The 22,347-nt window shown below is 44.0% G+C and overlaps 1 protein-coding gene across 3 annotated transcripts in view; it reads right to left on the bottom strand.

Moving 5' to 3' along the window:
- The window catches only part of ZFYVE28 (zinc finger FYVE-type containing 28), a 635,647-nt gene that overhangs the window by 356,936 nt on the left and 256,364 nt on the right, over positions 1-22,347 (bottom strand). The window lies entirely within an intron of this gene.

Below are 22,347 nucleotides of genomic sequence, written 5' to 3'. Positions count from 1 at the left end.
TAACAACCTGAAGGATTTCACAAGTGTTTACAGAAGTAGGCCTGGAAGCCATACCTTAGTAAACCTTTGTTCATTCCATTTTTGAACAGATACACTCAAGCAAAAACCTTCAGCGCAAGTGCAAAGTCACTTGTTGAAACTTTTCTTTTTTTTGCTTCAGTAGGAAAATATTTTTGCCAGTGGAGACGCTCCTGTCCCAACATCCCTGCTAAATATTTTGGAGGCACTGGCCCCTTCCTACCATAAAAAACGTTTTACTCCTGCCCATCTTAGGAGTGAATACCCAATCTTTCGCAGAATGGGAATGGTTTGGAAAAGAGTTGGTGAATGTTCGCAGACATGTAGATTTGTGGGTGTGCACTAGACTGATGGCATTCCAGCCCTAGAAATAACACTTCCCACATGCTTTCAGCCTCTTCGGAGAGTACACATGGAAATCTTCATTTTAGTTAATCATGTTTGCACACCACAAGGGAGGGGAAATGTGTTGGCTGTGACACTCTCGCGCAAGAATAAAAGAATCTAAGAGGCAAACCTACAGTTCATTTGTTATTCATAATGGCTTCTAACTGTGAAATGTTCTCATGATAGTTGAGTTCGCCTTAAGAAGGTATGACACCAGGATAATAATCAATCGGGTAAACATCCCACTTACTCATATTTACTTACAGATATTGTGGAGAGGCCGTACACGCCAGGTGATTGCTCAAGCACACATAACTCCATAACCCAGTCACTATGACAATAATTAGAACCACTAAATTAGTTTCAGGAGTGTAAAACAAACTTTTTCACAACGAAGTCACACTTGCAGGCATTCATAGGTTTGAGAATCGGACACCATTCCTTGATCTAGCACTTAGTATATGTTTACAATTATGGCAAACAAGGGACTGAGACTCAGCAGGATGAAGTGATTTGTGCAAGAACTGCACAATGTGCTCCACTGGAGCTCAGCCGGAGAGCGGTCTTGTAGATCTTCAGTTTGCAATCCAGGCGCTATACAGTAAATACAATCTTAGTTAATTTACAGTAACATTTTGTTAAATAGAATAAATGCTTAAAGGAAACGTGCCAATGTGTAGCCTTTCACAATATACTTACTTAGAAACTAAAGACTAGGAATGTTGAGAACTATACTTAAGTCAGTGCAATGGCTCAAGGCCATTAATAGCTAGTAAAGACCTTCTGGTCCAACATTCCATTTTTTGCGTTTCTGTTTCTCCCTTTTATAGAACATTCTACCCCCAGTGAGTATTGAATGTACCAATAGGTTTATTGCCCTTCTGCCTCTGACAATATCAGTTGTTAAAGGCCCTCACCCACGTCATAAAGGCTGAGATCGAGGTCTTTAGTGATTGTTATTGCCCTCGATACCACGCTCACCCGATGTACTGCTTCCCTCTTTAGAATACACCCCTGTGTCCAGATATGGGGGCCATATATTTTTATTGTGTCTGGAGCAGGAAGACTCATCTGGTGTGTTGTGTTTGGTCCTTGGGCTACATTTGGAGATGTACTCCTAGACTGGGAGATCATTTCCGTAATACGGAATCCAATTTTGAAAGGGCCATTGCAGAAGCCTAGAGTACTTGTCATAAACTTATATATGAAATGATGGATCGATAGGTGATGGCAAATCTATGGATTGTGGGCTGTACCTGTATGGGGGATGGATGTGAATGTTAATTTGACGGATGCGGAGTAGTGTCATGATGGACTGATGGTGATGGTGAAAACGTGTATCATGCATGACTTGTGAGTGGGTGGATACTGAATTATGTATAGTTAATAGGTTAATAGGTGGTAAATGGTGAATGAATACCGAATGACAGAGGGTGACGTGGATAATGAGAAATCAATGGTAAACAATGAATGTATGGTGAAATGGTAAATGGTAGTTGATGGATAGTGTGTGGTGAAAGGATGATAAATGGTGGGTAAATAGTGGATAGATGCTAATGGATGAATAGATGATTGATGGGTGGTGCTTAATAGAAAGATGGTGAACTGATGGAGAGAGTGTAATGTGATGGATGGATGGATGCAGAATATGAACGAATGATTAATGTGGGTGGGTATATGAATGGCAAAAACCTTAGGAGCAGAGGGACAGCACATGTATTTTCAGTATTTTATTTAATAGTTTGATAGTATGCCAATAAGGCAATATTAACGATACACATTTTATGATCTGACTATAAAATCTATTAAACATCAGCATACATTTCATTGCTTAAGGCCTAAGAGTTAGTCTAACAAATATTCATGATAACTAATACTGTAAAATATACGAATAAGATCTGTAAAAAAGAACCAATTCAAAATGGCCAGTCGGTCAGATACAAAAGAACAAAATTTCCCTACAACGCAACACAATCTCATATTATTACATTTTAAGATTACTTTCATTAAATCATAAACCCAGCAAATCTATAAAATTAAAAAAAAACAGTGAGCAACAAACCTCTTCTTGAAATGAAATGAATGAAATGAAATAGGGTTTTATAGAGCGCATTACTACCCGGAGGCCTCATAGCGCTGAGGACGGGTGGGAAACAGTAACCACCAGCAGAGGATTAGTGAAAGAGAAGTGTTTTCAGGTTTTTGTTGAATTTTAGGAGATCAGATTCACTGTGCAAGGTGAGCGGCAGGGAGTTCCAGTCAGAGACCGCATTCCACGAAAAGGAGCGGCCTCCCCACCTGGCTCGTTTAATTTTCTTGGTAGTAGCTAGAAAGGTTATACTAGAGCGCAACGATCTCTGAGGATGGGAAGGGGTGACTAAGGAACAGATCATTGCGGGACCTTCTTGCCACATAGCTTTGTGTGTTATACACATCGCCTTAAATTTTACCCTGGCCTGTATGGGCACTCAGTGAAGTTTCCTTAGGGCGGCCGCGCCTGAGTGTCTTTGAGAGAGTCCGAGGAGAAGGCGTGCCGCCGCATTCCGAGTAACCTGGAGCTTTTTGATGGTACTGGCAGGGGCGCCCAGGTAGAGGGCGTTCCCGTAGTCAAGCCGAGACAGGATAATAGCCTGGACCATTATCCTGCGTGCTTGAAAGGGGAGGAGAGGCAGGATTTCCTCAGCATTCTCATCAGACCAAAGCATGTGGCAGAGAGTTTGGTGGCTTGCTGATTAACGCTTAAGTTGTTATCTAACCATAATCCCAGACTTTTGATCTGATCTTTTGGTTCTGGGGAGCACCCATGCAAGTCGGCCAATCAATGGTGGTTCTTGGTACCACAGATTTTCCCAGAAACATAAGGTCCGTTTTCTCCCCATTTAGTTTCAGGTGGGACAGGGCCATCCACTCTGTTATAGCTTCTAGACAGCTACCCAGATTGTTGGACGAGTCCCCTAACTGGTTCAGAGCCACCACTAATTGGGTATCGTCTGCATAGGTTACAATTTCAAAGCCATGGGGACGCACCACCTCTGCCAGAGGCTCCATATATATATTAAAAAGCATAGGGCTTAAGGAAGAGCCCTGGGGCACTCCACAATTAAGGGGCCAAACTTTGGATTTAGTGGCGCCCTCTGACACCTGAAACATCCGGTCCTCTAAGAAGGATCGCAACCAAATAAGGGCTTGCCCTGCCACTCCAAGATGTTTTAGTCGAGAGATTAAGATGTTATGGGTCACGGTGTCTTGCTTTATCAAAACATGCAGAATACAATTACATAAGAAAGAGACAAAGGAGAATATTCACAAAAAGGACATATGGCAGTATCAGCCCCAACCTGATTGTTCATCTTCCGATGTATAAAGGCAGGCACCTGCCCAAGCCGAACCTTCAATAACCACTTTCTAGTGTTGAGGTTTTATGTCACACAAATATGGTTGCATGCCCCATCCCAATCTGTATCCATTAAATGAAGCAGTGTTTCTTTCCCCCACATCTTCTAGGTCAGAATATCTAGATTCGTCTTTTATCACAGGTTAACTGCTAATTTCCGTTGCAGCACTGACTTACTCTGCAGATCTGGCACTAGGGTTGTATCCAGGCAATCCTTGATTATTTGAAGGTTGGCAGCCCATGTCCCTGTATCATTCACCTGTACATAAGATTTAATTAACTGCCTCAGAGACCAGTCAGCCGACTCGTGAGGCAGGCCCAACAGTTAAGAATCTTCTGCCTATATTTATTTGAAGGCCACAATATGCTTTGTTCGATTTTTATGTAAAAATCATAAAAGCAAACAAAAGATGAAACAATAACAGGTTAAAATCCGACATACATAAATAAGTTAAAAATAAAAACCAGCAGATATTAAATTGGGGTCAACTCGAGCTATGGTGCAAGGAGTATAAAATCATCATAAAATGGCAGGAGCATTGTGGGTAAAGAGGGATTTCCTAAGCCAAATTACTGCCCATAAGTAACTTGACATAGTACAGCAAAAAGTTAAAGAAGGCAAAGTTTGCAGAAGCAAATAAGCCAGGCGACATTGTGCACATTTTAATTCTCTCAAGATAGGTACTATTAAACACTTCCGCTAGTCCTTGTAAAATGTACAAAAAAGACGATATGCAAGGTGCCCTGGTTTGAAGTGTTATCACAAGGACATTATTTGTTTAAAGTTTCAGACCAGTCATTTATGCTGGGGAACCTTACCAAACGATGGAAAATGTATCTGGGAGATTGAAATATTCGAGACGTCCCAAATCCAAGCAAAGTTTTTTAATATAACGCAGCCATGGGATTTCAATGAGCGAGGGCATTTTAAGGCAATCCATGATGACCGTACAAAGTAAAACTGTGTCAATGTTAGTCCAAATCTTATGCCAAAGAAGAATTGGCTGGATTCGGGTTGTGTCAGATAGGAAGGGAGCCCCAAGTTCAGGGTGGCAAATTAATGTGGAGCAGCTCTTGGGTAATGAGAGGAGATACCTAAAAATTGAATATTTATGTAATATATTGGTGAGTCCTAACTCCAACCTCATTGCACTATTCACTGAATCCCTGGGCTGGTCAAGGCATCTTTTTGAGATATTGATTTCTATAATCTGCAACCAAGCAACGTTGTTTACAGTGAGAACCTCGCAACCGTACAACAGTAAATATACTATTTTTGCATTGTAGGTCTCTCTAAGTACTACTACAGATTTATGCCCATCTGCAAGGTCCATCCATTGTAAGGTACCTGCAATAGTCTTAGACCAAGCTTCCTGGCGGTCTATGTGAGCTTTACAATTCAAATTATATATAAAAATATATATACTCATGTACTACTTCTATGTGATCACCACTTACCCACCATTTGTGCCTTATTTTCTGGGCAATTCTTCTGAAAATACCATTACTTTAGTTTTGCACGTATTTATTAGCAAATCATTTTCCTTACAATATTCTGAGAATGCTTCAAGTTGCCTCTGAAAGTCTACAGGAGTGAGGTCCAGCACATGTGGCAGAAAGGGCAAAGCACTGTAGTGCAGATCACTGTTAACAATCTACCTGGGAGGACTATAGGACTGACAGCACAGAGGGAAGGGCCAATCTTGAGTCACAGGGCAGCTGGAGCCAAGAGGCAGGGAAAGTGACCAACATGAGATGAGCTAGGATGGAGTTAGCAGGAAGAACACAGACACACGGCTAGAGGGGTAGAGTGCAAAAGCAATGAGACTAATTTAGAGGAGAGGAAGCACTCTCTTAGGAACAAGTAGTAGTAAGGTGGAGACCCCGAGGCCGCACGTTACAGTGCAAACTAGTGCTGTGACAGTGAAGTGACATCCCACCCCAAATTAACCCTATGGCAAAAGTTGCAGTATTGACCCCTCCATGGCAAGGGGGAACATGTTAATGCATTCATTTGCACTAAAGGAATCACCATAGCATGTTTTCACCAACACCTGATGCAACTAATGGCCTTGCTGCAGGAGCAGGCCATGTCTGCCCTACCACAAGAAGAAAGGCGTAGTTTGAGAGCATGAAGTGCCATCCTCTGCACATGTACAGGCCTGTGCTGGAAACCGACAGTCGGTGTCCTAGTTCTAGCAATGAGACCTGCTTAGCACCCCGCTCTGCCAGCAGCAAGGGATGATCACAACGAGCTGCTATTCCTCACCTCTACACCATAACCGAGTGCCATGTAAGTGTAGAAAGTAGGGCCTGTGCTTGTGAGGCTGTTCGATCCGGTCTGTGTAGAAGGGAGAGGTGTCCCAGCATGTGTGTTGTTTGTGGCACGAAATGGGGATGAAGGTTCCATGTGTCATGTTGAGAATGTTCTAGATCAGAGACAGTTCTAAAGGGCATCACATGCAGTCATTATTTGGAGGCCTCAGGATCTTGCTTACAATGCTCCGGGTTAAGTATATTAATGGTTTAACTAAGGACAAAAAGTACCTAGAACCTAACCTAAGAGTAACTGCAATAAACTATTTCTGCTATCTTAAAAACATAAAATCATAAAGGGGAAATCACCATTCCACTTGCTCGAAGACAAGTGCTGAATATCAAAAAACTGGGCTCTAATAATTGATTATGGTCCTCTTGGACAACCTCATTATTTCCAGTATCAATGGCCCTTCGCGTGCTCAGCTCGTTCAAAGGAAAATACTGTAAATACTGCCTGATGCCCTGATTTAATTCCTGACCTTCCTTATGACTGAAGGAAATACAGATCACAATCCAATACATAATGCCACATCCTAACCAGGGCACCAGCAGCTACCAAAGGAGAATGTAAAAAAGTGGTGCCAGAGACCACATCTGGGAGGTGCAGAGTCAGCTGTTTCTATTGCAATGCTTCATTCACTTGGGTGCCACATATTGGCTGAGAGCTAATTAGGAGTCAATTACCCAGCTCTTGCTGACTGAGGCCTTTTCTAATAGATTCATTTCTAAGACCACAGGATCTTCAGAAATCCAGAAACGTCTGCTAACAGCACAGTCTATATGGAAGTATCTATTAATAGCTAATTGACTCCACAGAGCTCCCAAGTCCATGCTGCTAGGAGCTCATCAGGTCTAAAATTTTCTTTTGCATTCAGTGTTTGCAATTCCCAATGGGGTCGCAAATTGCGAAGTTCATTAATATTAATGAGCCTCTCGCAATTTTCAAGCTCATTGGGAATGACAGGCCCTCCCAGGGATGGTGGCCGCCTAGGCTCAGCAGACCACCATGTCTGGGACTGTTTTTTTTAATAAAGCAGGAATGCAGACAGTTTTCCTTAAAGGAAAACGGGATGCATTTAAAAAAGAAAAATGAAACTTTTCAGTTTCATTTTTATAAGGGCAGGCAGTGGCCTCTGGGACCACTGCCTGCTCGTAAAAATATTTTCTAACATACTTCAAAAGGGGGATGGGTACTCTGGGGGCTTGACATGTGGGTTTTTTCAATTAACCTAACACAGCTAAAAAGGAAAGCAAAACCCCCTCCCACCCCCCCTTCCTAATCCCCCACCCGCCCCTCCAGTACTCAACTTTTGGGTGTGTGGCCTTTTTTTGAAAGGGGGTGGAGCAGAGGCCCTCCCCCATGGCATGTGGCTCGTGAAACTCCTTCTCCAGAAGCTGGAGGATTCGTAAGTATGTGGGATAGGTAAGCTCTCTGAACGCTGTGCACAGGATACTGAGAAAGGGCGCCATATCGCACGTAACGAGGCCCTAGTCATTGTGAGGGTGGCGGACATCCTCCATCCCCAGTGTATACCAAAGCCTGTGGAGCCATCCAACGTGTGTAGGGGTGGCAGCAGACCCCCAGTGCGAGAGAATATTCTGCAGCGCGGCTCCCAGGGCTAACCCATCTGCCTACCTCTACAAGACTTAAGGGGAAAGGTCAATGGGTTTGCTAAGCCCAGGACGGTGTAGGCCGGGAACCAGGGAATTTGAGTGGCGAAATGCGAGTCTATCGCATCTAAAATTTGCGTCTAGTTTGCAGCAATCTGTGGACATTCCCAGAGTATGTGTAGAAGCATGCCTGGCTGTCTGCAGCCCCGCCAACAGTCTGGGCTACGTCCATAATTGCTCTTGTTGAGGCGTACCAGTGTCAAGTACCAGTACCTCGCTATTTTAGTGGCCATCTCCACGCTATTCGTGTTCCATGCTGTTTGTCGAGCTCTGAAATATATTTCCCCCACTCTTTTGACGATAGATCCCTTCCAAGTTCCTTTGCCCATGTAACTTGACTTGGAGTAGGCTGTATGAGGGTGGGATGGTGACGTAGAACATATAGTTCCAGAATCAGCCGCTTGTCTGAAGACTTGGTGACCAGCCATTTCTCATATTTGGTGAGGTGTCTGCTAACCATGGCTGTGTTTGTGGGATATATTAACAAGTGGCACACCTGGAGGTATCTGAGTCACTCGGATTCCGGGAGATTGTACTGTTGGCTCATTTGCGTAAAAGAGGATGCCCACACGACAAATATATGGCCTGCCACGCAGCATGGTGTTCGGTGCCAAGCCGCAAAAGCCCCAAAGAGAAGACCCGTGATAAAACAGCAATTCTCAAACAGCGGTGTCATGGGGGATGAGAACATGGGGAGTCCCTCGTGACCTGTCACAGAATCCCAGACATCCAGAGCCGTCTTAGTAAAGGAAGAGCCCAAAAGGCTCCACGGTCTATCTGCTCTTTTGAGAAAGGGTAACTTCCAGAGGGAGAGCCGTGCAAGTGCCCTATCTTGAAACAACCAATGTTTCTCTGACTCCTCTCTATTCCATTCTACTTGGTACCTCATCTGGGCCGTCTGCAAATACTTCTTCAAATCTAGACTGCCCAATCCCCCCTCATCTGGCCTCATATAGCTTAGGTTCCTCTTCATGCATGGCCTCGCCCCAAGCCACACAAACCTGTGAAGCTCTCTCTGTAGCATGGGAAGCACTCCCCCAGGGAGGCGGGGGGTGGAGGGGAGGGGTTAGGGTGGTGGAGCTGGGGGGCGGGAGCATACTGGCATCATCTGAAAGATCTAAAATCTTCAGAAGTATGGATATTTTAATGGCTGTGACCCGCTCTAAGATGGAGAGGCAGTGGTTTTTCCAGCCGTGCAGCTCCCCTTTCATTTGTCGCAGGAGTGTTTTGTAGTTGATCGCAACGGTCTGTGCTATGGAAGGGGAAAGCTGGATCCCCAAGTAGGGTATGGACCCATTCACCCATTTCACCGGAAGCTCTCTTTCAATGTAGACTAGTGTGCCCCCATCCCTGGTAAGCCCAAGGCCTGAGATTTTCCCACGTTTACCTGGAGTCCTGAAGCTAACCAGAAGGCAGACAGATCCCCGAGAAAAGCCGGAAGGGATGTGGTGGGGTTGCTTAGGAGGCCAGGATGTCATTGGCATACAGGCTGACTTGACTGTGTATCACTCGACTCCAAAGGTGATGCCCAAAACTAGCAGGGAATCCATCAGGGCCCGGGGATTTAAATGGATTTAGACAGGAGGTACCGGAGAAGACCTCCTCCACCCTGATCGGGGCATCCAATGCAGTTGTTTGGTAACCGTCCAAACTTTGAGTGAGTATTAGTCCCTTCCAAATAAGCCTTTATGTGTTGCATTGCTAGCGCTAGACTCTCGTATAGCTCTGCATAAAAATTGCCGAACTCGTTTGCTATCTGCTCATCTCCCACTATCTTACCTCCCACTTGGGATTTCAGTGACTTTGTCTCTGGACCCTTAACTTGTTTGCTAATAACCTGCCAGATTTGCCCCCCTCTATGTAAAAAGAGTGTTTTGGCGGAGGGCAGCATACACCGCCCTATCTATGTGAGTCCCTGCCAGTTGAGCCCGCGCCAAGCGTAGTTGGCGGCAAACTTTCGGAGCTGCTGTGCGACTAAGTATGCATTCCAGTTTCCTGACTTGGGCTGTCAGCTGGTCCAGGTTCTCTCTACGCGCCTTATTGTCAGCCCCTGATATCACTACGAATTCCCCCTCAACTATAGCTTTCATGGCCTCCCAGAATGTGGCGATAGTGATATCAGGGGTATCGTTCTGTGCAAGATGATTGTGGATGGCGTCCGTAAGTTGCTGTACATCTGTGGGCCTTTGCAGCAAGGTCTCCCTTAGTCGCCAGGTCCCATTTTGATGTTTCTGCGGCAGGACCTCCAACGTGAGAATCACTGCATTGTGGTCTGTTAACACCGCTAGATATTTCTACATGCCCTGCGTGATGAGTTGGATCTCCCTGGTCCCTAGCATGTAGTCCAGCTGGGCGTAGGTTTTGTGGGCATAGGAGTAGAATGTGAATTGGGTAGATCGTGGGTGTGCTTCTCTCCAAAGGTCTAGTAACCCCATTTCCTGCAGTCACTTGCATCCTCCCTTAGAAAGTGCCCCCGCTTGGTCAGACCTTAAGCCAGACCTATCCTTGCCAGTATCGAGGACCAGATTCAAATTTCCCCCCACCCCCACCATGTCATGCGGTTGTGCGTGGACATCACCTCTGAGACCGCTGTGTTGAGGAACTGCTCTTGAACAGTGTTCGGGTCGGAAAGGGATCCCACTACAAGGTTGTGACCCCCAATTTGGACTGAGTGTGCTAAAGATCTGCCTTTGACCTCTGCTATTTTGGGGCCCACCTTTTGCGCTACTAGCAGAGCAAATCCTGCTTTTTTGTAATAAAAAAAAGATTAAACAGCAATCACAGACATGGGGGGTGTGCTGTGATGGCTGCGATTCCTAATGGGTCACAAATAGTGATCTACCTCATTAAAATGCATGGGGTAGGCCTATTTGCGACCCACTAGGAATCGCTAACTCAAAAGAGTTTCATACATCAGGAATACCAATTTCCTAATTGTGATTCGGGAAGAATCCCAATTAGGAAATCAGTATTCCTAAGTCCCGGAGGCCTGCAACGGCTGCCAGCACAATTTTTATCATGTTGCTGGTAGCCAATCAGAGCGCTTGCTCTTGCTGGAGTCCGACATCCGTGGAAGAGAGATCAGCCAATGGAAATAAAGCTCCTTGGAACAATTTTAACACTCTAATTTAAAATTTGTGCACCAGCGAGAGTCTCCGAGACTATATTAGCCTTAACGGCCAACTATCTATATTTTTTTTTACCCTTAATATCTCAGAAACTACAGACCAGATTTACACCAAATCACAAAACGCACACACACACACACACACACACACACACACAAATACTTACCTTAAATACACTTACCGTACGTTGTAAAGGCATGTGTGGTAAAGTCAATGTGTGGTAATGGCCTGGCGTGGTAAAGGCATTGCGTGGTAATGGGCTGGCGTGGTAAAGGCATGGCGTGGTAAAGGCATGGCGTGGTAAAGGCATGGCGTGGTAAAGGCATGGCGTGGTAAAGGCATGGCGTGGTAAAGGCATGGCGTGGTAAAGGCAAGGCGTGGTAAAGGCAAGGCGTGGTAAAGGCAAGGCGTGGTAAAGGCAAGGCGTGGTAATGCCTGCATTGTAAAGGCTATTTCCCTAAAGGAAGTGCAGGCAAAGCTGAAGGTGGTAAGATATGGGTTTTCATTCTTTTTTTAAACGAGAGCAACTTGGGATGGTGTCTATCCTTACTATATACAGACCTGCCAAATTCTAAATATTTTTCACTGTATTAGAAGAGGGGAAGGGGCCTGCCCCAAACACTGCTGGTGAAGCACTTTTACACCCCATGACCAGTAAAACAAGCATTTGCAATGCAATAGGTCTCGCATTAATTAAGTTTGAGCTATTGGCATTGCTAAATATTACAACACCAATTGCAACAAAAGTCTATAAATTGTAGGCCCACAAAATGTGTTTTTTTTTGTAGCAATGGTGGCATGCTGCGCTTTAGATGAATAGGTTCAAAAGTAAAGTGTGCCATTCTGCGATTGCTACAGTAGTTAATTGTGGATGCGGTAACAATTGATGTGTGCACAGATGGCTGGTGGTGTGTGTGCCTGGTGGAAGCATGCACTGACAGCTGGTGGTTGGTGTGTGTGTGTGTGTGTGTGTGTGTGTGTGTGTGTGTGTGTGTGTGTGTGTGTGTGTGTGTGTGTGTGTGTGTGTGTGTGTGTGTGTGTGTGTGTGTGTGTGTGTGTGTGTGTGTGTGTGTGTGTGTGTGTGTGTGTGTGTGTGTGTGTGTGTGTGTGTGTGTGTGTGTGTGTGTGTGTGTGTGTGTGTGTGTGTGTGTGTGTGTGTGTGTGTGTGTGTGTGTGTGTGTGTGTGTGTGTGTGTGTGTGGTGAAAATGTGCACTGACGTCTGGTGGTGTGTGCGTGCCTGGTGAAAGCGTGCACTGGCGTCTGGTGGTGTGTGCCTGGTGGAAGCGTGCACTGGCGTCTGGTGGTGTGTGCCTGGTGGAAGCGTGCACTGACGGTTGGTGGTGTTTGTGACCGGTGAAAGCATGCACTGACGGCTGGTGGTGTTTGTGCCCGGTGAAAGCGTGCAGTGACGACTGATGGGGTCTGTGAAAGTGTGCACAGACGGTGTGGTTGTGAGTGTGGTTGTGAGTGTGGTTGTGTGTGTGGTTGTGTGTGTGGTTGTGTGTGTGGTTGTGTGTGTGGTTGTGTGTGTGTGTGTGTGTGTGTGTGTGTGTGGTTGTGTGTGTGTGGTTGTGTGTGTGTGTGTGGTTGTGTGTGTGTGGTTGTGTGTGTGTGTGGTTGTGTGTGTGTGTGTGGTTGTGTGGTTGTGTGTGTGTGTGGTTGTGTGTGTGTGTGGTTGTGTGTGTGTGTGGTTGTGGTTGTGTGTGTGTGTGTGTGGTTGTGGGTGTGTGTGTGTGTGTGTGTGTGCGTGTGTGTGTGTGTAGTTGTGGAGGGGTTGTGTGTTAATTACAGATTTTATTTTTGTTTCAGCTCTTCTGTTTCTCTTTATCCCACGTTTTAATATAATGTGCAGCCCCTTCAGTGATCATAATCCTTTGGTTTGTTATTTTGGGGTTGTTAAGTGGAGAGCCAATCCAATACCAGCGATACAGGCCGTGGCCACCATGGTAGATCAAGGGAGAAGGCTAAAATGGTCTCTTGTGGATCAAAGGCGTTTAACGTGTGGCTCTTTAGCAAGTGCTAGCAGGAGATCTCCACTTGTCTGGACCTGGGTGTCTTTGATGAGGCGATTTTAAAGGTATTCGCAGGGATTGCGCGGAAGATCGCAACCCTGCTTACGGTTCCAACAACTAAGTCTAACTCTGACCACCCTAGATGGTTTGACCAAGTCTGTTCAAAGTATATTCGCCTCCTGAAAGTCACTCTCAAACAGTCCCCGAGAGATAAGGATCTTGTTGTGAAATGTTGGAAAGACTATAAGATAGTTCTTATGAATGGTAAACAGAAGCTATTAGCTCTGGCGTGCTAATTGAAAGATAGCATTCTCTTCTGGAGGGCGATTAACAAGCTTTATTTTACATAGCCATCAGGTCCTGCTTTGTGCCATCCTATCTTGGAACAGCAGTGGGTGGTTCACTTTGAGGGCGTATGTAATGTAGACTTCCAAGATAGTATAGCGGATGAAACACGCTTCACACAGGGGAGAGCTAACGGTTATGTTGTTATTACCTGTGTTACTTTAAATGGGACATAGAATGATTGTGTGTGTGTGTGTGTGGTTGTGTGTGTGATTGTGATTGTGTGTGCGGTTGTGTGTGTGCTTGTTGTTTGGTTGGGTGTTGTGTGTGTGTGGTTGTGTGTGATTGTGGGTGTTTTGTGTGCGGTTGTTTATGGTTGGTAGTAGTTGCATGTGTGGTTGTGTGTGTGTTTGTGGTATTGTGTTTGGCTGTGTGTGATTGTGTGTGCTTGGTGTTTGTTTGTGATTGTGTGTGTTTGTGTGTGGTTGTGTTTTTGATTTTGTGTTGGTGAGGTTGTGTGTGTGTGTTTTTGTTTGTGTGGGTGTGGTTGTGGGTGTGGGTTTTAGTTGCGGGTGTTGTATGTGTGGTGTGTGTTTGTGTGTGTTTGTGATTGTGTGCTCGGGTGTGGTTGTGTGTGTGGTTGTGTGTGTGTGATTGTGGGTGTTTTGTGTGCGTTTGTTTATGGTTGGTAGTAGTTGCATGTGTGGTTGTGTGTGTGTTTGTGGTATTGTGTTGGGTTGTGTGTGTGTGCTTGTGTGTTTTTTGTGGCTGTGATTGTGTGTGTGTGTGGTTGTGTGTTTTTGATGTTGTGTTGCTGTGGGTGTGGTTGTGTGTGTGTGTTTTTGTTTGTGTGGATGTGGTTGTGGGTTTTAGTTGTGTGTGTGGTGTGTGTGGTGTGTGTGTGATTGTGTGTGGTTGTGGTTGTGTGTGGTTGTGTGTGTGGGTGTGCTTGTGTGTGGTTGTGTCTAGTTGTATGTGGTTGTGTGTTTTTGGGTGTTTTTTTGTGTTTTTGTTGTGTGTCATTGTATTTGTGGTTGTGTGTGGTGTGTGTGCGGTTGTGTGTCTGAATGTGGTTGTGTGTGTGTTTATCGGTGTTGATTTGTTTGTGTTTGTGGTTGTGTGTGTGATTGTGTGTTGTTGTGGTGTTGTGTGCGGTTGTGTGTGTGGGTGTGCTTGTGTGTGGTTGTGTCTAGTTGTTTGTGGTTGTGTGTTTGAATGTGATTGTGTGCGTCTTTGTTGTTGTTTGTGTGTGTCGGTATTGATTTGTGTGTGTGTATGTGGTTGTGTGTGTGATTGTGTGTTGTGGTTGTGTGTGTTTTTGGTGGTGTGTGTGAGTGTGTTTGTGGCTGTGTGTGTTTGTTTGTGTGTTTGTTGCGGGAGAAGCTTTGTTTATTTTTTATATCTGTTCATCAACTTGCGTTTATTAATTCATTTTGAATATTAGTGTTCCTGCTGTGTCTGAAAAACCACTTACGTCATTCATTGTTTTTTTATTGTTGATTGACGTGTACATTAGCCAATCAGACGTTTATGTTGTACCACGTGGACTATGGATGAACGCGAGTATTGTGGGAAATCCCCTGTTTCCAATGCAGCGCTTCTAGAAGGAGTAAGAAGTTCTTTAGAGTTAGAGCGTTTGCGCGTGAGTTGTACTTGCGCCTGGCACAGGCGCTTTTTTTTTCTGTGAAAGGGACGTAGACCTTTTGAAAGTGACACCGTGTAAGGAGGTTCGTTGCGACCTACATACAGCGGTTTGCAGCATCGTTCGACAGGTAAGTCTGTTCTAAATTTCCTTTCGAGTTTAGACCCCGACCTTTGTTTCCACCTGTTGTCATTTTTTAAGTTTAGCAGGGATAGCAAGGTTATTTTTGAAGTATTGCTATTATTTTTGTTGTTACTTATAAATATTTTGTCACATTTTTTTCTACTCCAACCACCCACGTGTTTTTAATTTGCACTGTTCCCTTAATATTTTATGTTGTTACAAAGGTATTCATTTTTTTTAAGTTACACTTATTTACCTTAGCAAAGCTGCGTCAGGTGTTAATGTCTTATTTAGTGAACTTTGCTTTTTTGATATATGCATAGCAAATAGGTCTCGCGTTTGGGACTTTATAAGTATTTAGTTATGCAACACATTATCCTTGGTGCAACAACATCAACAATTGCATGGCTAAACACCTATAAGGTCCCAAAGGCGAGACCTATTGGCTATGCCAATGCTTGGTGAGATTGTAGTAAGGCATGGCACTGGTAAATAATAGGAATATCGTAAAACGGGTTTCCACTGTCCTTACAGCCATTGCTCATGCACTGTGAGATCTGTGAAATTGTAATTTTCGCTTTCTGATAGTCTTTCAGGCATTTGGATTAGTACATCATTCTTGAAAGCTTCTCCCGCCTCTCTTCAAGGTTTGTCTTTCCCTTGACACCCCAAATAGCCCACTGTCAGAGCAAATGTATTCTTCAACCTTTGTCAGAGGGGGAGGTCGGATCCACCACCAAAGAGAAGAAAATAACATGCTGGCAGAGCAGATCTCTAAAGGCTACTGGAGTAAGAACAGTAACCAGTTCTGTGTGCAAAGGTAGGCAAATCCTTCACATCTTCACCACTCATTTCCTGACTTTGTGGAAGGATTACTTTAAACTATGTCAATAGTACATAAACAGGACATCTAGCACAAAATAATGAGTTTTCTCGTCAACACAAATGTGAAAATCCTTATTATTTCAGTCTAGCTGAAAGATTTATAATATTTTGTGTTTTTCATATTACAAAAATTAAACTAGGTTTTCAGCAAAATGTTAGTGTGTCGGACAAAAATCGCATAATTGCTTACTGTACCTTGATAGTCCTGGGGGAAAGGGACACTGCACAGATTACATTAAGAGTTTAAAGGTGCTTACATATAATATGCAACTTGGAAGAATTCGTGGACCTAATACAAACAAGGGCAAATGTGTGCTTTTTAAAGTGCTTAAAGCTGAAAAATGAAACCAACTCATGAAATGTAACTAACTACTGAATGTCTTGCCCTTGAGAAGGAATAGCATTTTGCATAACACTTGGCCATTATAATCAACCTTGGCTTGCGTTCTGTGAAATGGAGTACGCCTGACTTATACTTCACAAATTGGTTTGTAATATTTGCTGTTCTAAAATGCACAGGCCAAGTCGGTTTAGGGAGAGGTTGCAGAACGTCGGTGTGACTTTTATATCCGATCTATATTTTAGTTTTGCTATTCTCATTCCAAAACTGCTTATGAATCACTGGTTTTAGAATCGAGTTTTTGAAGGTTAGTTATTGTGCTGGTGTGTGTAAAATGGCGCTCCTTTAACAGCAGGTGATGTAACATTAGATGCTTTTAACCCCTTAAGTGCTGCTGTCGTCCGTTGGACGTCGCGAGCACTACCTTCGTAGTGCTGCGCTCGTCCAACGGCTGACGCGGCCCCGCCCGTTTTTGAGAAAGTGCCGCGAAATCGTGGCCGCGGCCAACGGGTTAAGGGCCAACTCGCTTTTCAGACACTGCAATCACTGAAATCTGACAGCAGGTTCTGTTGAGTATTAGTCTTGGCCACTACTGTTAAATTCCCTAGTGGAGAGATAATCAGGATTAAAAAAGATGGCAATGAAATCAGTTGGTGTTCCTTGCCTGTACAGCTGTGCAGATGTTTGCATTTGTGTATATTCATTCATGTTTTCTAATGCCATGTATGGGAGCCTATTACATTCATGCTTTCTAATGCCTGCGACATCTGTGTAAACGTGAGGGTAATAAGTTCAAAGTCTGGCAGCACTGAGTTAGCCTTTCATCCCTTTGAAGACATTAAGATCTATGTTCGTGCAAACAGGGCACTGTATAATCAAGCAGCCGAGCAATTTGATGTCTTCAGACATAAGACACTCAGAAAGAAGACTGGGAACGGGGATGGATGGGGGGAGTGCAAGCGCGAGCAATTTGATGTCTTCAGACACAAGACACTCGGAAAGATGACTGGGAAAGCGGATGGGTGGGGGAAGTGCACGCCTGCGAAGTTGTGCAGATGAATTATAAAAAAAAGACTGCCACGCTCTTGAGATTGCTCTGTAGTATTTTAAACACCACCTCAAACAGAGACAAGCTAACGAGGAGGGAGGGGGAGAAAGGAGGGTGGAGTGGGGTAGTGAGAGCAGACAGCAAGGGGGTGGAGGAGGCTTAATGAGCCATGACTGAAAGGCAGATGGCGGCTGCGGGCGTGCACACTCACGTGCACTCAAGCTTTAGGTCACCAAAGCTCACGTGCTCTCAAGCTTTAGGCCACCAAAAGCCTCCGGTGGCACTTTTAAAAGCCACTTACTAAATGTCTCGAAGAGACAACTTGCGCTCTCTCAAGCGAGACCTAAAAAAGCTTCTCAGTCTGCCACGATATCCTGGGATGTTTTCAAACTCTTTAATGTACATCGGATGTACAGAGGCTTAAAACACGAGGTGGAAACAGGTTTCCAGCCCCCCTTTTGATCCATCATGTGATATTGGCTCCTCACCAGGCGTCAGGGTGAAGGGAGTCGGTGTCGTATGACAAATCATGAAACCATGCTGGTTGGCAGTTCTGCATATATCCCTGGTACTGCCTTCAGGTTAGCCTTTGACTGAATCTTCCTGCTGACACAGGCAGCGAGAGACAGAATAAGTGACTTTGCTGCTCCTCCACGTCCTTACAGCATATTTCTTTAGTTTTTTGTTTTTGTTAAACAATTGTACAGTTTAAAAAAAAAGAAATGAAATTGCTTTGGGTTGCAATAAATCTCTTGAGCTTACAATTGGAGATAGTAAATCAATCATCACTGTAGATTGCATAGTTACCATTTAGTGACTATTCATTGGAAGCCTTACGTGGACTATTAATCCCCACATCACATCGAAACTGCAGGGATCCTTGTGTCATCAACAATCTCATATCTTCAGTACATCAATTGTTTCTCCACAGAGCCCAGATTTTTCCCATTTCGGGGGAAGCCCCTGTCTTCATATACAGTTATCTAAACCACCATACACCAATTCATGTCCTTCTCAAACCACCAATCCCTAGAGTCTGTTCACTTCTCCACTCTCACATTATATACTTGCATGTCACGTTAAATCCCTGCATGCCAACATCAATCTCACTAAATAGAGGGTCACTGTATGCTTAGGGAGGTATAATTTGCCCATGGCTTCGGTAGTGCTCTTTAAGGAGTCAATGTATGTTCAGCCATAGTGACAACTCCAGTTCCAAGGGTACCTTTACACAGAACCCTTAGATCTGACTCCATTCCAAGTTGTGTGCAAGAATGGGCCTCTAACCATATCTGTCTTTGTGGCAAGGGCAATAGTTAGTAGTGGCAGTGCTTGAAATATCACCTTGTGGTAATGAATTCTACGTAGGATTTTAACTATCAATCTAATGCTGAAAGGAATTGTCACCTCTCTGGGATATGACATGGCTTCGCCTCAGCCTATCTTGGTAAATGTCCATTTCCTATTTTTGTAATAAGTTCACTAAGGTTTCTGATACATTATTAATAATGTGCTGGACTAGGTTTTATAAACGGTCCTCTCATTAATTCCTGCATTAATACGCATGTTTATATTGGAGAGTTTTCTATGATATCAATCCATCCATTTTAAATCACATCTGCGTAGAACTTGAAACACTAGCTTGCAGAAGTTATATATGAGTTGATGTCCTTTCTATTGCCCTTTACAGGTCTCCATAAGATATAACCCCTTTATCCTATCGGATCACCTGCTTTTGATATTCTGATAAGATGCCATGATCTAAACCCTTTCAATCCAGCCACCTATCAAGAGTCCAGTAACAAACCACACAGGGGTTTCCGGAGTCAATTTGCTTTTTCATCCAGTTTTGTTTTTTGGCAACATTCCAAGCTCAGATCACCGTGGTGGCAGCTTATGGGACAGTGTACGACATTCTGTACTCATAATGGAAGTGTATAAATATATATCTATTTTAGACCCCCTGGCTATCCTGTCTATATGGACCAAGAAGAATACATACAGTCAATTCCTTAATACCAGCAAGCGGACTGCTAAATAATAGCCTTTCAATGTTGGCACAGAAACACAACCTTTACACCAAGAACGGTACAAGTTCAAAAATACATATGTTACATGGTCTCTAAAATATTGCAGACGTTAACTTGCTAGATTTATAAGGTACCCTATATCCAAAGGCACAAGTTGCAGAGTTCGAGGAAAATGTTCCAACACTAAAACAGCGCTTATGTGGAAACAAATCCTAAAGAAAAGTAAGCGAAAAGCGTGGGGTAAAAAAAGAGGGATGTAAAACAACATGCATTCCACAGAACACATATGCCTTGTGTAAGTCTTATTTATTAGCCAAACTTTTCGTAGACAGACTATTTCAGAACTGCGTTTTAAGGAAGAAGAATGAACAATCTGTCCCCCCTCCTCTCCCTTCGAGCTGACCCTACCAGGTGGGGCAAATTAAAAGATGCCCCTCAAGCTCTGAAGAATGCTATAGAAAGAATACTGTTAGGGGTAGGGGTTGTATGTAGCTGGGTACCTGTAACGCCAGGGTAATTTCTAGCCTATTCTTAGACTAGTAGTGACTATAATCTACTACCATTTCAGTCTTAGTAACATTTTCGTTCATTAATAGGGCTTAACTATGCGCTTTGACAGGGTCAAGTGCCTTTTTCCCGTTAGTCAGGCCTGCAGGCCCAAAAACCATAGGGCAGCCATACGATGGCTGCCTCATCCATTTTAGATAGCTGCCTCGTCTGTCCGAGGCGCTTGCAGAGCAAAGGTAATGTTTAGAGTTCAACTTATTATTCGCTAGTAAGGAACCGGTCAAGACCGGCCCTTATCGAAAGAATGTATTTTGCTCTTTGGGGGAAGACGCAACATGCAGGTGGCCACTGCGGAAGGCGTGAGAAGCCGGAGACTGGTACAGGAATTCGGTGGGAGTCGGCCTAAGACTGGAAATTTCAGTAGAGAAAGGGAGAGATATATTATCAGAGAGCAAGTAGCAGACAGAGAGAAAGCAACGTGTGGAGCAGACAGATGAAGTTGGTCCAAGAGCTGGTGATCAATTGCTAGCTTATAACGAAGAGGAAGAGATCAGGAATCCTGTAAGATCAACATGCAGGAGTGGTAGAAACAGAGACTGAGTCCAGAAGAGGGTTCGAGTTTCGGAACCAAGGCAGCGTAGACGAGGCGTAGCGGTGCAGACGTGTATTCGTGAGCCATAGTGGGAGAGCAGAGTCCCGAGCGAGTGAAGACCCAAGAGAGAGGGATCAGCTCCACTGCTGAGATGGAAAGACGCACGTATAAGGTGCGGCGTTCTGAGTTAGTGTAGAATACATATAATCATTCATTTTTCCTCCCTTTTTAGGTTGTAGATGGTGACTAATTTCAACCATGTCTAAATTGCTAATGCCATTATGCTTAATTGTAGAATAAAGATATAATGTCCAATACATATATTTGAGTGTTGTTTCCATGACAGGACTAACCTTTCTTTTCAACCAGGTGCTGTCGTCTAGAAGGATGAGGAGTTCCCTTCTAGCAGGTAACTGAGAAATGGAGGACTGGGTAGTTTATGACAGGAGAGAACTCCAGAATGAGATAATTAGGTAATTCTTCTAAATTAGGAATAGTACATATCGTCGTTGCACCTTAGGTGTACCGCCGACCCCTATAGAACACCCCACTGGGAGACAACAGGTTCACCAGCGGGAAGCGTAGATGGTATTGATCCTAAGTGTTAGGGACTAAGTCGGGAGACATTAAATCCACTAAGTCGAGAGACACAAACAAATAAGAATTAAATAAGCCGAGGGACATAAAACCTAATAAGTCGAGAGACACAAACAAATAAGAATTAAATAAGTCGAGAGACATAAACAAATAAGGTGAGGTAAATATAGGATAAAACATGAGTAGTTTTAATTGTATAGGCTTGTAAATAGCTAATAATCACCTTCTCAGGCAAGTCCTCCAAATATCTTGTAAATAGTGACCTGAGAAGAATGCGTTTGCGTGACGACTGGGTTAGCCACGGTTGGTGAGCTACCTGTCATAAAAATCCGGGCGTTACAGTACCATGTTGTGAAGTCATGTATATGCCACATAGCAAAGTTTGAAGCAAATCCATTTCTTTACTTTCCTATAATCGGTAACATCTCTTCTCCCTAGCCCAGCGATAAACTAGAGCCTGGCTTCCCAACAGTGCTAGAGCCTGAGCAGTAAGCTAGCAGAGAGTCCTGCCTATAGGGTGCTGCATTAACTTAACTTGGAGTTAATGGCAACTCTATTTGCCAACAATAGGATGCAGCAGGCTTTCTTAGTTTTGAAGACCATGCTTTTAACAATTCTTCATCTAGGACAGGGTTCTCCAAAGTCGGTCCTGGAGGGCCGGATCCATGCAAGATTTTTAGCATGCTCCCATTTTGATAAATGTAGTTATCTTAAAAATCTGGCATGGATCCGGCCACCGGGACAGTCTTTGTAGAACCCTTTGCTTAAGTTATTACCCTGCCTGGATATTTTTAAAGCTTCACCAAATAGACACAAACGCCTTTCATGTACAGGTCCAGCAATAATCCTACAATATGTTAAATATATACTATATATAAGTGTCTATCAAACTATGGATCGGACCAACTAGTGGGTCGAAAGCCAATATTTGGTGGGTCATGAAAGTTCGGACCTATATTGAAGTACTATTTAAAATGATTAGCTAAGTTTGTGCTCCAGTGCAAACATGCTGAATAATGTCCCTAAATCCAGTTTCAAAACAAATGTGTGTATATATATATATATATATATCCATCAAAAGGTTAGCCCGAGATGAAAAAAGGCCACAGGCAGATCGGTTTCTGTTCCACTTTTATTTGGGTCAAATTTGCAAGCTGGCAGCATACAGGAATCAGCATTCACAAGTTAAATAGCCAAACGCGTTTCAGGAGAATTCCACTCCCTTCGTCAGTGGCTTGTTGCTGTAGTAGTCAGGATATTTTCACCTTGCACCTGAGTTATCAAAAGTCCCGCCCGTGTGGGCGTGGCCAACCCCGTGGCCTTATGGATCTTGCAGTGCAGGTAAGTGCTGCTCGAGTGAGTACCAGT

Source organism: Lissotriton helveticus, chromosome 2_2 (genome assembly GCF_964261635.1).
Source record: "Lissotriton helveticus chromosome 2_2, aLisHel1.1, whole genome shotgun sequence".
Lineage (NCBI taxonomy): Eukaryota > Metazoa > Chordata > Amphibia > Caudata > Salamandridae > Lissotriton > Lissotriton helveticus.
This window is presented reverse-complemented; position numbering and strand designations above follow the sequence as displayed.